The sequence below is a fragment of the Scyliorhinus torazame genome, chromosome 11 (genome assembly GCF_047496885.1).
Source record: "Scyliorhinus torazame isolate Kashiwa2021f chromosome 11, sScyTor2.1, whole genome shotgun sequence".
In the NCBI taxonomy this organism is placed as follows: domain Eukaryota; kingdom Metazoa; phylum Chordata; class Chondrichthyes; order Carcharhiniformes; family Scyliorhinidae; genus Scyliorhinus; species Scyliorhinus torazame.
Window position 1 is genome coordinate 64,336,996 of NC_092717.1, and position 12,239 is coordinate 64,349,234.

The window sequence follows — 12,239 nt, forward strand, 5'->3', positions numbered from 1 at the left end:
AGCACCGGCCAAAAAGAAACAAATATGAAATTAACGGCCCATTCTCATCCCACCTTCCAGCGCCTAGTCTGGCAACCTTGCAGGTTACAGCACTTTAGGTGCAGAACCAGGTACCTTTTTCATGAGTTCAGTGTTTTTGCCTCCACCATCAAATCAGGCAGCGAATTCCAAACCCTCTTGGTGACTAACTTTTCCCTCATTTCTCCTCTAATCTTTCTACCTTAAATCTGTGCTCCTGGTAGTTGGCCTCTCCATTAAGGCGAACATAAAGGCATTCCTGTCTACTCTATCTAGGCCCGTCACGATCTTGTGCACCTCAAACAAGTCATCCTTCAGCCTCCTCAGTTGCAAGGAATACAACACAGCCTATCCATACTCTCCTCATAGCTACAATTTTCAAATGCTGGCAACATTCTTGTAAATCTCCTCTGCATTCTCTCCAGAACAATCATGTCCTTCCTATAATGTGGTGACTAGAATTGTACACAAAATTCCAGCTGTGACCTAACTTGAGCTTTATACAATTCCATCATTCCATCCCTGCATTTGCATTCTATACCGCGTCCAATAAAGGAAAGCATTCCATATGCTTTCTTCACCACCGCCCTACCACCATTCAGCAATATGAAGAAATGAAGACCGTCTTAAACAACAGAAAGGAAACACAACAGAACTTCTGAGCTGTAGGAAAAGTCAAGATGAAGCAAGCGAGTTTTGCAAAGAAAAGACAAACCCGTTAAAAGACCTCGTATGTTACATGAATTTCTTGGGTCAAGGTTTATTCCTCTGGAAGATTAGGAAGAGAGGCAAAATGAATTTAACATCACCGAACAAGCTGAAGCACCAGTTGGCAGAGCAGATTCAGCAATGTTCAATATTCCAGGAAAAAGCCAAAAGCTACAAAAAACAGATTGAAGAGCTGCAGAAGTAGATGAATGGCCAAGAGCAGATATTAGAAGCAAAAGCCGGAGAACTTCCCCAGCTGCAGACAGAGAAAGAGAAGAAAGAAAAAAAGATTGGAAACTGTAAATCTGACACTGACGCGCAAGGCACTAATAGAAGTAAAAGCAGAGGATGTCTCAGACGTGCTAAGAACCATTGAGCTGAATGAAAATATCCATATGCTTGCAGAATTATCTGAAATTAAAACAGCAAATAAATCATAGAATCCCGACAATGCAGATGCAGGCCATTTGGCCCATTGAGTCTGCACCGACCGTTTGAAAGGCCACCCTACCAAGGCCCAATCCCCCACCCTATTCCTGAAACAACAGCCTAAGGGGCAATTTTAGCATGGCCAATCCATCTAACCTGCACATCTTTCGACTGTGAGAGGAAACCGGAGCACCCGGAGGAAACCCACGCAGACACGGAGAGAAAGTGCAAACTCCACACAGTCACCCGAGATCGGAATCAAATCCAGGTCCCTGGCTCTTTGAGGTAGCAGTGCTAACCACTGTGCCACCGTGCCGGATGAAATAATTGGAAATTAAGGCTCCATTTACAAGCTATATCTGTGCAGCGAGAACATGGCAGACACCAAAATTCAAGTCCAGTCTAGGAATGAACAGAATACACATTTCCCTCAGAAGACATTGGACAAACGTGTCTGAAAAAATCAGCCTAGTTGTTCACAAAGGGAAACACAACTCGAAGGAATACAAAAAGCAAATCAGATGGAGATAGTAAAGTACCAAAAACACAGTGTACTACCACCATCCCTCCAAACATGGCAGACCGAGATTTAGAAGAACTGCCAAGCCTCAGGACTTAAGGTAGGGGAGAAGGGATAGTTTATTAATGTTTGCAATGTGATACACCATTAGAAGATAGGAACGTTTTCTTTAGAGAGGAAAGGGAGATGTAGTAGGTGCCTACATGCCATTATAATGTAAAGGTGATTGGCAGAACAAGAGTTAAAGTGGGATGGAGAATAGCACCACCACAGTATAATGTATGGAGCCACATGGTAATGACTCAGAGGACAGTCCAAAGAAAACACTCAAAAAGCAGCCTACCTCTATGGAAGCAGCACCATGGATGCCAGTATCTTGGGATCGGTAAATAGTTAAATACTAACAAAGAACGATTCATGTTTCAAAATACAAGTCTCAAGATTTCATCACTAAGACATACATCTAAAGAACCCATAAAACAACAGACATAAGGAATATATGGTTCCAGTGGTTGGGATCTGGAATGCACTGCCTGAGATCATGGTGAAGGCAGGATCCATTGTGGTACTTAAACGAGAAAAATATGCGGAGGTACTGGAAAATGGTGGGATAGGGGGGGTAGGGGTGGTGTGATGTGCGATGACCTAAGTTGCTCTTGCAGAGAGCTGGCACATACACAATGGGCTAAATGGTTTTCTTCTGTAGTCATTCTATGATTCTATGCTACTCTTTAGTAATTTGTCTCTACACCCTCTCTTAAGACAAAGTAGTCAGTGGCCCATTCCACAACACTGGCACCCCTTAATTTGATGAATGCAAAAATGTTTAAGAAAAATAATGTTTTTTTAAACATGCAAATTACACTGGAAATGTGTTTTCTTACATGTTCAACATTGTAGCACTGGAGTACTCCACAGAAAATGTATTTTTAATAGAAATAATACAGAACTGACTGTCGAAATGATTACTGACTCAATCTACTGCAAAGGCACTTTAGGCTACTGATCAAAAATGCAATTATACCCATGTGAAAGGTGCTTCAACAAACACTGGTTACAAATGATCACTGGGACCAAAAGCTAAATTATATGTCACTAAAACTACAGGCAATGCAGTAGGTCTGCTTCCTCAATGGAAGGTTTATTGGAGCCAAGATAGCATAGAATAGAATGATATGCTTATAGCTCTTTTTAATATGTTAATCCTCATTCTTATGAAAACAAGGGGCGGGATTCTCCCCTACCCGGCGGGGCAGGGGGTCCCGGCGGGATGGAGTGGCGTGAACCCTCCGCCGTCGAGCCACCCCAAAGGTGCAGAATCCTCCGCACCTTCAGGGGCTCGGCCCGCCCTGGAGTGGTTTGCGCCCTAGCGGGAATGGGGCTTGGCACTACGACAACCGGCGCCTAAGGGCCTCCGCCGGCCGGCACAAGTTGGCGCATGCGCGGGAGCGCAAGCGCGTGCTGGCGTCATCCCCACGCATGCGCAGAGGGCTTCGTTTCCGCACCGGGAATGGTGGACCGGTACAGCCTCCGGTGCAGAAGGAGGGCCCCGATCGCGGGCCAGGTCCCGCCGGTAAGGGACCTACTCCAATTTACGCCGGCGGGACTGGCAAAAGACGGGCGGGACTTCGGCCCATCGCGGGCCGGAGAACCCGGGCAGCCCCGGTGCCCATTGAGTGGTGCCGGACCCCGTCATTCTCCGGGGCGGGCAGCGCGACTCACGCCGGGCCGATTTTTGGGGAGCCGGAGAATTAGAAGGACGGCGGGGGCGGGATTCACGCCGACCCTCGGCGATTCTCTGACCCTGGCTACCAGCAAGGGACCAACATAAATGACTGGCAAAGCCACACTGCATGAGCACAGTCAACTGTCCTTTCAATAGCAACACGTTACATGTTAAAATAGCAGAGCAGGTTTTTCTGCCTGGGCGATTGGATTACCTAAGCAGAGGAAATGTATGAGAATTTAGCACAGAGCTCAACAAATTATTTCTCATTAACTTAAGTGGATGGATATTTAATCAAATCACAGAATTGGACTGTGGGAGGAAACCAGGGCACCCGGAGGAAACCCATGCAGACATGAGAAGAAAGTACAAACTCCACATAGACAGTCACCCAAGGCCAGAATTGAACCCGGGTCCCTGGAGCTGTGAGGCAGCAGTGTTAACCACTGTGCCACTGTGCCGCCCAGGAATAGGAATAGGAATGATGGTGTTAATCGACAGAGAGCAACTCTTCGGGCACAATGGGGAAAATGGCTTCTTTTGCTGCTGTAATGATGCAAAAAAAATCTTGGTTGTTCTTGAGGCATTGCACCCATCTTACAAGTGATGTTAGTTAAGAGTCAGCCATATTGTCAGAGTCAAATCACATATTGACCAAACCAGGGAAGGAGAGCAAATTGCATTTTCTGAAGGATATTTGTGAACTAGTTGGATTTTTATAATTCAACAACCGACACCATCTCAAACTGCCACGGTGGTTTGAACTCATGTTTTCTGGGTTTGTAGCCAAGTATCATCATATCCACTACATTACTGTACCTGTTTATTGATTATAATTGATTCTTTAAGTAAGTGGTTTGTGTTTACATTGTTCATTTCAAAACTAAGCTCTAGACTGTGACAACCAGAGAAAAAAGCAGCAGGTTTTGTTCAGCTGAGGTTGAAGCGCAGGAGTAATCACAGGAACAGCTTTCTATCACCTTGCTTAGCAGCAGTCATCTAGGAGGCGATGACTCACAATGCAAATGTGAAGCCACAATATCCAGGGTTCTTGTTTTCAGATGCAAACCCCGAGTTCTCCTGCTAGGGCTTCTGAAAAGACAATGCTTTGGAGGAAAATGTGCCTCAAATAAGCAGACTCCGTGCAATGCCAAATCTTATTCACAAACTAGTGGTAACTGCAGCATGTGGCCACCATTTCCTATTTAAATCTGCATTCTTCTATTTGAATTTCCTTTTACGATTGAACTACAGTGCAGCCATCTTTAACAGGGAGGAGAGGCACAATACAATCATTTCCTCAGCAGCCTCGGTACTGATTCAGGAACAACAGAAAAGTACAGATATCAACCCAGATCTAATAGAGCTCACAGAAGAGTGAAAAGCACCGCTTTCTCCTGCAAAGTATATTAATTCTCTGCTAGTTGGCTCTATTTAAATAGAGCAGCTTTATTACATGTAAATGCCATAGCATACAAGGCCATACAAGGAAAATGGGATTACAGTAGATCAATACTTGATGGCTGGCATGGGCACGATGGGTTGAAGGGCCTCTTTCCGTGCTGTAAAAACTCTAAGGGTGCGGTTTACCGACCAACCCGCCACCTGTTTTTCGATGGCGTAGGTGGCCCGCCAGCAATCCAGAATTTCACAGTGACCCAGAGCCGGGTTCGAACCTGGGATCACAGCGCCGTGAGGGAGCAGGGCTAACCCGCTGTGTCACCATGCTGCCCTTCCTGATGTCACTTCTGCCAACCCTCCCCCACAGCACCCTCACTCTCACCTACACCACACCCTCACCCCCACACCATCCTCACCCTCACACCATCTGATGTCCCCTGCCACCAGCCAGTGCCACAGCCTGAACCCCCCCTCTGTGCCGACCAACGATGAGGAGACCAGCACGCCCGGCAGTCCCCAGGATCTCGAGTCCGGGGATGACACAGATTTCCCGTCAAAGCTGTCTCCAACACCCTCCACTGTCCCAGAAATAGTCACCTCGGTTGGGCACATTAGTGAAGACAGTATCTGGTGCACACCACACAACTCCTCCAGTACATCAGATGGAAGTAGGAATACCTGAGAGGTTGGACGGTCGGAGGACGGGCCAACCCCAGGAACTAGCTTCCGCCCACACGGGTTTCGGGCTTCAGGAATGGGCTGTCCCATCGATTGTGGAGATGCAGTCACAGAGCCAGGGACTACATGACGGGTTGTCGGCGAGGATCCTGCACCTGCAGGTGTAGTTGGAGGAGCCCAACCATGTGCAGAAGCAAGAGGTGATGCCGACCATGCGTGCCATCCAGGCCAAAACCGCACGGGTGTCATCTGCGGTAGAGGTATTGGGGGTGAGGATTGTGGCTATGGATTAGCGTGTCCAAGGACTGGAGCATTCTGTGCAGGCACTGGCCAAAGCCCAGGACAGGGTTGCTGACTCAGAGGCAGCCATGTGCCAGACTCACGGGGAAATCACTGCGGTGCTCCTGAGCGTGGAGCAGTCACAGCAGGCCATGTCTGGGAACGTCGGCAGCATTGCCCAGGCGCTGGCCGATGTGGCGCAGACACGGAGGGAGGTGGCCCAGTCCCAGAGGGAGATGGCGCAGTCACGGATTCATGTGACACAGGCCCCAAAGGTGGTGGCACAGTCAAGGGGTGATGCAGCCCAGTCCCAGATGGTCCACTCCCTGTGCTCCATGGCCGTGAGCGTGCAGGCCCTGGCCGAGGCCAGCGCGGGCCTCCAGGACTGGCAGCGCCAGGTGGCGGGGAAGCCTCAGGGGTTAACTCTGCTCGGACTCTCATCCCATGGAGTAGCCCAGGGGCCATCGGGAATCCCAAGGGAGGAAGAGGTGATGTGGGCCCTTGCCAGTGACTCATGCAGGGGAGGTACCGGACCACCGCAGCACCTCAGACTCCCCCACTCCTGTCCCTGGCGCATCACATGGGCAGCAGGCAGAACAGGATGGCATCACACCAGCTGGGACACTCGAGCACCCATCCAGGCTCAGTCGCCCCAGAAGATGGCCGCCAACGGGCACCCAGGTCACAGGGCGGGAATCACAGCAGGTCGCCTCCACTCCTGATGTACTGTTGGGGGATCCACCTCGATGTAGCATTAGGGCCCGCAAGGTCAAAAAGTTAGACAGCAGTTAAGTTGGAACGGGTAGGGCCGGCATGTGACGAAGTGGTTGGCACTGGGACTGCGGCGCTGAGGACCCGGGTTTGAATCCCAGCCCTGGGTCACTGTCCATGAGGAGTTTGCACATTCTCCCCATGTCTACGTGGATTTCACCCCCACAACCCAAAGGTGAGCTGGTTAGGTGGATTGGCTACAGTAAATTGCCACTTAATTGGAAAAGCAAAATAATTGGCTACTCTAAATTTTTTTTAAAAGTTGGAACGGGTGCAGGCACAGTTTAGTTGTAAGGGCTGGGGCACGTATTTGTAAATACTTGTGCACATAAAACACCTGTTAACACTGCCTCGATGTTCTGACAGATGGGTGTGAGGGGTGGGCTGGCCTAGTCTGGTCAGAGATTTGGGTGCAGAGGGGGAGAGAATGTGCGGATGTTGTGAGTGGTCCTCCTCCACCCCCCCACCTGACCGTGCCCACCACTGTCACCCCAGGGGTCTAATGGCACTATGTGATAGAAAGACCAGCTCACATGCAGGAATCACCTGGGTGAACGGTGGGAAGTGCTACCATGAGGGTTGGATGCATTGTTCATACCCCTAGCCAGTTCTCCCCCCGCCTCTATTTGGTGGACCTGAGGCGATCAGAGGGTGTCGGGCGTGTTGGCCCTGCCGCACACATCATGCCGGATCCCATATCTGCCTTGGCCCCATGTCCTGCCTATCCTCACCCTCCCCTGCATCCTCCTCGTTGGACAAGACCTGGCCTTCATCCTCCTCCTCCAGCATGTCGCCCCTCTGCACAATGCTGTGGAGGACGCAGCTGGTCGCCACGATGCGTACGACCCTCTCAGCATCATACGGGAGAGCCCCTTCAGAGCTGTCCAGGCACCAGAACAGCATCTTCAGGATGCCAAAGTGTTGCATAATCATGCCCCTTTTTGCTGTATGGCCCTTGTTGTAGTGGGTCTTGACATCAATCTGTGACCTCCGAATAGGCATCATCAGCCACGACCGCAGTGGATAGCCTCTGTTGCCGAGGAGTCAACCCCCCAGCCAGGGGGGCACAACCGCGCCATTGGGAATTCGGCCCATCGGCGGCAGGGAATCATGGAGGCACCAGAGAATACCAGGTCGGGCAGCCGAATGATATACACACAGTGTTTACTGTCTATACTTGCCGGAACGCATTGACGCTGCTTTCAAGGCGACGGAGAATTGCAATTTGGTGTGAAATCGGTTCCTGCCGCGATTTTGGCGTCAGAACCGATTCCCCATCCAATCACGTTTCTCCATTCTAGCGTCGGCCGATGAAAAATCCTGCCCTCATTGTCGGAGCTTAACTGATTTCTATTAAAAAGGTCACCGATGACAAAGGTCGCTGTGGCTACCACTGAGAAATACACATCAGATAGAGTGAATGTCATGTTGTTAGACTCTTCATGTGAAATATTTGATTTGCAAAATATAACAGATGACAAGGCTCTTCATAGTTCCTCTCAAAACGTTTCAATTTGTTTTGTGCATTACCATTAAATTAATGTCACTTTCAGTTAAACTGTTTCATGTACAATAATTTGTGTTGGCAAAAATGAGTGCACAATTGTGTAACTGAGATTGGGATAAATCTGGGGGGGGGGGGGAAGAGATCATGCACAATAAGACAAAACAATGATGAAAAGCAGATGAACATTAATGGAGAAATCCAAAGAAAATAAAGAGATCATCGGGTGAATTCTCCATTTGAGAGTCGAAGTGCTGACGCTGGGAGTGATTTACGAGTGTTCTACTTCATGAAAGCGGTGCTGGTGGAGATTGTGGAGGTATTGATGGTGATCTCTGAGGAATCACTGAGGCAGGGAGGATCCCAGAGGACTGGAAAGTGGCTAATGTAACACCGTTGTTTAAGAAGGGAGGGAGGCAGGAGACAGGAAATTATAGGCCGGTTAGCCTGACTTCGGTCTTTGGTAAGATTTTAGAGTCCATTATTAAAGATGAGATCGAGGAGTACTTGGAAGTGCATGATAAAATAGGACTGAGTCAGCACGGCTCTGTCAAGAAGAGGTCATGTTTGACAAATCTGTAAGAGTTCTTTGAGGAGGTAACAAGGAAGTTAGACCAAGGAGAACCAGTGGATGGGATTTATTTAAATTTCCAGAAGGCCTTTGACAAGGTGCCACACAGGAGACTGTTGAATAAGTTAAGAGCCCATGGTATTAAGGATAAAATCCTGGCATGGATAGAGGATTGGTTGACTGGCAGAAGGCAGAGAGTGGGAATAAAGGGGTCTTTTTCAGGATGGCAACTGATGACTAGCGGTGTGCCTCAGGGGTCGGTGCTGGGACCACAACTTTTTGCAATATACATTAATGATGAAGGAACTGAAGGCACTGTTGCTAGGTTTGCAGATGATACAAAGATCTGTAGAGAGACAGGTAGTATTAAGGAAGCGGGCGGGCTGCAGAAGGACTTGAACAGGCTAGGAGAGTGGGGAAAGAAGTGGCAGATAGAACACAATGTGGAAAAGTATGAGGTGCCACTTTGGAAGGGGAAATGGAGGCATAGACTATTTTCTAAATGGGGAGATGCTTAGGAAATCAGAAGCACAAAGGGACTTGGGAGTCCTTGTTCATGATTCTCTTAAGGTTAATGTGCAGTTTCAGTCAGCTGTTAAGAAGGCAAATGCTATGTTAGCATTCATGTCAAGAGGGCTAGAATACAAGACCAGGGATATACTTCTGAGGCTGTATAATGTTCTGGTCAGACCCCATTTGGAGTATTGTGAGCAGTTTTGGGCCAGTATCTAAGGATGGATGTGCTGGCCTTGGAAAGGGTCCAGAGGAGGTTCACAGGAATGATCCCTGGAATGAAGAGCTTGTCATATGAGGAACAGTTGAGGACTCTGGGTCTGTACTGGTTGGAGTTTAGAAGGATCAGGCAGGAAGCTTATTGAAACTTACAGGATACTGTGAGGCCTTGATAGAGTGGATGTGGAGAGGATGTTTCCACTGTAGGAAAACCTAGGACCAGAGGACACGTTCTAAGACAAAAGGGATGATCCTTTGAAACATAGATGAGGAGGAATTTCTTCAGCCAGAGGGTGCTGAATCAGTGGAACTCTTTGCCGCAGAAGGCTGTGGAGGCTAAATCACTGAGTGTCTTTAAGCCAGAGATAGATAAGCTCTTGATAATAAGGGGATCAGAGGTTATGGGGAGAAGGAAGGAGAATAGGGATGAGAAAAATATCAGCCATGATTGAATGGCGGAGCAGACTTGATGGGCTGAGTGGCCTAATTCTACTCCTATGTCTTATGGTCATAATGGGCTAGCACCAGCACCACATTGAACTTGTGCAATTCCAATGCATGCCGCCCTCATCCCAGCCAAGATAATGGCACCGGTCGCGCTGGAGCAGGCCTATCACGTGGATGGGTCGGCTGGGGTGTTATGGGCCAGGATTTAAGAAATCCAAAGTGTATTATGGAGTTCATCTGACCTATAACCTTTTGTTGAATTTGGCTAGGATGAGCACAAGAGCCTTCACTTCAGGTGTGATTCAACAGTCTTCCTAGACACTTTAATCAAATCAGGCTTTATGCTAAGAACTGAGTTAACATTTATATAAACACACAGCAAGAATTTTTATCAATTACAAACTTAAAGTTACTCCACAGCGACAGTAATCTATGTATAACACTTAATAAATTCCCCCTTAACTGTTCCAATTCAAAACAAAATCCCATAAACCAAAAACCCCTTTTCAAGGGCGTGGCCCAGCAGTCTGCATTCTCACTTGAATAAGACTGGCTTTCCCTGAGATCTGACCCCGTCTCACCAGCAGGTTTAAACCCTTCCGGAAAGCAAACTGTATCTTTAAAGTTACCAAAACAGCAAGTAGCTATAATCAATGTTTTTTTTCACTTGAACAGATATTTAAAATGAAAATAGAGAGAGACAGGCCAAAACACTTCTGTTCTCTGTCTGAGTCCACAGCAGCCAAATCAAAAAAATGACATCACTGAGGCCATGTGATAAGACAAAAACTTTTCTTAAAGGGACACTCCCATGACAGGGGCCAGCGGTACCTAGGCGGGTGGCCTGGAGGTCACCCATATGATCCATGCTGCTACGTTCGCATTGGGAAGTCGGCGGCATGCACAGCCAAATGGATGCCTTGCAGGTTGAGGCAATGGTGGTCCATGTCCGGCCACCACAACCCCATGGCCGACATAGAATCACAGAATCATAGTATTTACAGTTCAGAAGGAGGCCATTCAGCCCATCGAGTTTGCACCGGCCCTTGGAAAGAGCACCCTACTTAAGCCCACACCTCCACCACATCCCCGTAAACCAATAACTCTCCCTAACCTTTTTGGACACTGAGGGCAATTTGGCCAATCCAGCTGACCTGCACATCTTTGGACTGTGGAACGAAAGCACCCAGTGGAAACGCAGGGGAGAATGTGCAGACTCTGCACGGACAGTGACCCAAGCCGGTAATCAAACTTGGGACCCTGGAGCTGTGAAGCAACAGTGCTAACCACTGTGCTACCATGCCAGCAACTCCATGCCGCCCACCTCCTTGCCGCCCCTGTTAGCACAACTGCACGCACCCTATAGCGATGTTTGGCACGCTCTGTACTCCTTCTCTCTCCCTCAACAACAATGGCACCTGTTTTCCGATTGTCAATATCACAAATGAATCTTGCCCATTGGTAATTCCTCCTTGTAGAGGCGGAACATCGCTGGAAGCCTGGAAATTTCCAGGATGAGTCAGTTAATGATATGACAATGGCGTTTACTGTACAATGTGCATGGCTGTGCTGGCGTGCAGCATAAAATGCATTCACACCGCTGTCAAGGGACCCGAGCATGGTATTCTTTTTGGCGTACAATTTCTTCGCCCGATCGTGTTTCTCGATTCCGGCATCGGCCGACGGAGGATCCCGCCCAGGAAATCAAGAAATAGAACCAAAGAAATCAGAATGTGGGAAAATTAAATTGTAAAATAGACAGAAAAATGTAGAAAATGCATCTAAAGAAATACAAGCGATTGAATACATGGAAGCTGTTATATAGCAGATTGATGTTCTTCTAGCCTGTCATTATTTCAACAGTTGTCCACAGTCAATTGTAAACATGAAAAGTCACTAGCAAATTCCTCATGACAAAACCCATCTGTCAAACAGCAGGCTTTAAACTACCACAGCGGGAGTGATCCCTGCTAAAACGACAGGCTAAGGCTTCTGTGCAGCCAACGCCCACTGCTGGAGCCTCCGTGCAAATCATTACCGTGGAGTGTTCCTCTCCAGATGAAGCAAACAAGGAAGCTATCGCTTGTCTTTAAGGATTTACATTTGCTAAATAAAAGTTAGCAAAGTCACAGAGATAAACATTCCCAGCTTTGGGGAGTCAGGAGGTGAGTTACTTGCTCAGGATTCCTGGACTCTGACCTGCGGTGCCCAAACCAGTTGTTTATTGATATTTTGTCTGTCTGTATTTTTATTATGGAGCCTCCCTCACCCAGAACAGAAAGCGTTAGCATCGGTTGGGATTGTACTTTCAATGCCGCTCTGGGGTCAGAGAAAGGTGCAGGGCCACGTATTGGGAAATATCCTGCTGACAGCCCCAAGCCCTTGACCTAAACCTTGAGGTAGAGGGATTGCACTAAACCAGCAATTCGCAAGAACCCAGTTGGGAAGGCCTGAG

At 48.2% G+C, this 12,239-nt stretch overlaps 1 protein-coding gene and 1 long non-coding RNA gene across 5 annotated transcripts in view; one reads left to right on the top strand and one right to left on the bottom strand.

The window, feature by feature from the left end:
- Window positions 1-12,239, bottom strand: part of pde1ca (phosphodiesterase 1C, calmodulin-dependent a) — a 1,198,716-nt gene that overhangs the window by 1,152,419 nt on the left and 34,058 nt on the right. The window lies entirely within an intron of this gene.
- LOC140385314 (uncharacterized) overlaps window positions 11,819-12,239 on the top strand; it is a 32,297-nt gene continuing 31,876 nt past the window's right edge. For both annotated transcript variants that reach the window (XR_011933333.1, XR_011933332.1), the window contains exon 1: window positions 11,819-11,949. This is a non-coding gene — a long non-coding RNA (uncharacterized lncRNA). The remainder of the gene's footprint in view (window positions 11,950-12,239) is intronic.